The sequence below is a fragment of the Balearica regulorum genome, chromosome 5 (genome assembly GCF_011004875.1).
Source record: "Balearica regulorum gibbericeps isolate bBalReg1 chromosome 5, bBalReg1.pri, whole genome shotgun sequence".
NCBI classification, from domain to species: domain Eukaryota; kingdom Metazoa; phylum Chordata; class Aves; order Gruiformes; family Gruidae; genus Balearica; species Balearica regulorum.
Window position 1 is genome coordinate 32407501 of NC_046188.1, and position 4857 is coordinate 32412357.

The following is a 4857-nucleotide window of genomic DNA, read 5'->3' on the forward strand; positions in this document are numbered from 1 at the left end:
AAAGCATTCGGTATTTTGCTTACAGTATTTTTTTAGGGATAATTTAAAATGTGTAGCTTTAAAGAAAAAAAGTTTTATGGAATTATAGCGGGTGAGCAGCTGTTTCCACATTGTTAGGGCACAGAAGTTAGAGTTCTGATTGCCACATTAATCAGAAAGAATTGAGACCACGAAATCCATTTCATTTAATCTCATTATTGAATAAACAGCTCTGTAGTGATGCCTATTTGTACTTGTTTCTCTAATAAAAATGCAACTGTAGCTCTCAACACAAATTAGTTTTAATTATTTAAATGATATGAATTTGTCAAACATAAATAATCTAACACCTGTTTTGCCTTTTCATTTTATGAAAAAAATGTTTCGTGAAAGCTAATAGAGGATGATAGTGGGGAATAACAAAGGTAGGTCTATGTATTTATTACAATTCTATTAATTCAAAACAAATGCAAGTGTGAGTTCATTACTATCTAGCAGGATGAAGAAGCAGTCTGTTTCATTGCTATGCAAGGACACAGCAGAAAACGGCAAAACAGAAGGATGTCTCACATGCACTGGGTCAATGCAACTCACTTGTCCTGTGCTCGTCTCTGAGAACGGGTGACAGTGATGTACAGTATAGCAATTCGTCTTCTGAATACAGTGATGACATTACAAAGTAATGAGCGCTGTAGCTTTTGAGATGCTTAATCAAGGCACCAAAAGCTGCCACGACAGTCACCAATATAAGTGAAACAAACCTCATCAGGCAAAGTAAAAGACAAATCTGAGTTTCCCTGCTTTGTGTTTGTTTTAGTAACTTCATTTCAGGAGATCTGCCTGACCATACATGAAGAGTATCCTGAGTGTCAGAAGGGAATAATGTGGTATAAAAAACAATTGGTAGCTAACTCTGAAAATGGAGACCTGTTTGTTTTCTCCACAGAATAGTTATAATCATATTTGTTGTTTCTGTTTCATGCTGCATTTTGTTTTAAAATATTTGCTATATAAAATTCTGGATATCTTAACACACTGCCCTGAATTCATTTATCGTTTGGTTGAGGAGGGAAATTAAACATGTAATCCAGCTGTAGTTGTTGGTGGTGGCCTCATATGGCACTTCAAGCAGTGATAATTTGTATGACTTTATGTATATTAAACCATACTTTGATATTGATTCTGTTTGTGGTGTATTAACTGTTATCCTTTCTTGGTAAAGGAAATGTGCTAAGCAGATAGTTACTGTTCTAAATCAACAGGGCAATTTTAGAGTCACAGAAAGCTGTTGAAACCTACCACTCAGTAGTTTCTCTGCCAGATTAATCATCTTTATTGTCCCTTCTGGAGGTGTCTCTCTTCCTTCGTGCAAAATATTTTCAGCAAGCAGGCTTATCGTGAGAACTTATAACACTCCAAGGATATGATTATGTGACCATCACAGTTAATATTGTGCCTTACATATCAATAACATCGCCCAGGGTTTCAGAGCTGTCTCTTTTTAAAAAAAAAAAAAAAATGCAAATTACAGAAAATGTTTTCTAAAACATTTTATTATATTTCACAGTGCATTTTCTCTCAAAGTGCTCCTATGATTATTTTGTATGTTATACTCCCTTCTCAGTGCAGTTAATTTAAAACACTTATACTCAAATTTTTGCATATCAGTCTCTTTCTTTATAGACACTTTGTTTACAACATTTAATTATTGTTAAATAATCAGTAAATATACTACAGGTTAGGTACTGTGGGACTACTTATTTCTTTTTTTTCATGTCATTGGAATTCAACTACAAGTAGTTAGAATAAAATCATGTTTCTAGTGTTGCAAAGAACTACAGTATACAACTACTCAAGAAAAATCTGGATTTAATTCTTGTTATTTTTATAATAATTTTAATAAATTTATAACTTGAAACTATATAAATTTAAACTGTGATATCATTTAAAAAAACCCAACCAACAAAACAAAACCCCCAAACATATGCAAGAAAGCAGGATATTTTCAAAAATCCTGCTATAAATTGGAGGACACTTCCTGTTGTAGTACTTTTGATGTTGAAGAAAGGGCTAGTAATTGTCTTCAGTCCTCCAGAACTGTTTCATTGTTAATCTGACCAAAGCTTTGGAAAGAAAAAATCTTTTTAGAGAAAGATTTCATTTGCATTTATGTATCAGGCTGGAACTTTGGTCTTTGTTTTTAGTGGGCTGCTATAAAAACATAGAATTATTTTACAATTTAGCTAGCTAGCTTGTAATCTAGATACATAAATTAATGTAAATGATAGTATTATCTTTGCTGATGTTGCATCCAATGCAGCATTCAATGCTGCAATGTATCTCAAGAAGCCTTCATGTTACTAAAGATACTATAATGACAATTAAGTAAGTATATCAGGATAATCAGGTTTATTAGTAGTATCTTTGTAACAATATCAAGTTGTACCTCAGTTTTTAAATCTATTTCCCTAAATAAGTGTTCTTTGTTACTTAATCTGAGCTGTTGAGGGAGGATTAACACTAATATTTTTAATCTATTGTATTGATACAAAGTAAACATCACTGTAAAATTAATTGCTTGCTTTCTCTTCTAAAAGCTCACTTGGCAATGTATCACATTCCAGACTTCTTTGAAGCCCAGTGAAACTTTGTAATAGTCTTACCTAGCATCAGCTATTCCTGGCACAATGTATTATTCCTCTTTCAGCACCTAGAGGACATAAGACACACAATTGAAACATTTTAAGATCTGCTGTGCATGCTAATTTTAAATTCAGATTGGATCTTTGAGTATTATTTAGCTTGAAAATGGAAAATGTAAGCAAAAAAAAAAAAAAAAAAGGCCATTTTGGTTCCTAACCTCCGTGTCTGCTTATGTGAATGTTTTAATTGTACACATATCTGTAAGTCAGTATAGCTAGAAGTACTAAATAATTTCCATCCAATTTGTATAAACTGGTCTAATTTGCAATTTTCCTTCATTTGAGCTAAAATAGTCGGTGTCCTGATATATTCTCTTCAAACTTGATATAACCGTACAGACACATCTAAACATGAGCAGTTGAAGACTGTGAGATATGGAGGATAAGAATGAAAAAGCAGTAACAGTGTGATTTTATAAAAGCCACAGGACTGCAAATGTCATACAGCTAGGTTTACAAAAAGAAGCAGCCATTTTACCTTTGATTGTAATGCTTCGAAGAAAAAGTGTATTTTCACTGCATTCTTATTCATACTCAGTCAGTAAACTCAAACCTCAGAGAAATATATTCTCATTAAAAAAAAAAAGTTTTTTGAAGTGTGTTGTTATAATTAATTTCCCCTCCGCATTTTTGGGTTTTTTTTTTTTTTTTTTTTTTTCCCCCCCTAATCAATGGACATCACTTGCTGTACAGTGAAGAGAAGGGGAAATTTTGAAAGAATGATGTTCTTAATCAGACCGCATTACTTACTGGGAGCCAATGTGATTGCATGTGACTAATGCATTAATTTTTATCATTATTGTAGGTCATCAGGACAAGCCATGGAGTGTCATCATTGAGAATAATTTTAAGTCAGAAATTGGATTATTTTTTGCTCCCAGCATCAGCGGGACTAGTAGGGTTCATGGCATCCATGGGTTCAGGTGTCTGCTCTTTTGCTATAAGTATTTGACTACATTATGTTCAAGCAGAACTCCTGATGAAAACCACTAATTCCAGTTTTAACTGAACATGCATATTTCTATATATAAATATAAAAACTTAAATCTTCAATTCATGTGTTTAAACAAAGCACAAATGGGTATGTAAAAAGGACTTGGCAGTGAATCAGTAGTTCAAATTTGCTCACATATAAGGAGGTATATCACTTCTATTTGCAGATTCACATGTCAGTCAATAACATTAATCACAGGTTAACCGTAAAGTTCACATGAACTTGTTGTGGTTTGGTGGAGAATCTCAGTTTTGAAGGAGCTAAAACTACTCTGCAGTGGTTACCAAAATTAATGAAGAAACCAGTAACAGTTGAAGTGATTAGTTCCAGCCTAGGTGATTGAATCTATAAATATAAAAGCTAATAGAAATATTTATGGTGGTCTTAATTTCCCAGACTGAAGACTTTTTCTTAGACGAAAAAAAGTATTACAGAAAAATCGTCCCAGGGAGGTGAAGGTCTTTAAAGTGCCCAGCTTTGACTTAATTTGGTTTCCAGCAAAATCAATGAAATTTTTTGCTCTAGTAAAAGCACTGGAAAGAAAACAATGACTTCCAACAACAGTGAGGTTTTATTTTGTTAAATTGAACTGGTATGGTTGAAGTTGCAGTCTACTTTCATCAATACTTAAAATGGGAGGTACTAATTTAAAGTACGTACTTTGGAATTATTCACTGTGTCAACCAATCCAGTTCAAAGTTCAATGTTAATAGACAGGCATTCCTCACTAGGGTTAAACTTAGGTAGAGATACCGAGGATAAGACTTCAAAAGAGTTTACTTTGTTTATATAGGAGGGCATACTCCAGAAAAGAAACATTTTTCCAAAATCAAAAACTACTGAAATAAATTAATAATATGATTGCTAGCCATTTTGTTAAAAGTAATTAAAAAACAGTTGCCATTTCCTTTTAGAAGTGTATATATTGTGCATCTAAAAATTACTGAACAAAACTTGATGATGATGATTCTTTAAAACTCCACTTCCAACTCTTCCAAAGATAGTTATTAAGTCATCAACAGCAATAAAGGACATTTGCAGTCATGTTTTTAATATGTATTCTCCTATTGAGCAGTCTTATTGTACTACGTTTCACATTTTATTCCTTCAAAATAAAGAAAAAAAATGTATGTGTGCCCTAAGAATGCTTCTATAAATAGTGTTAAAACATTGAATGCATAC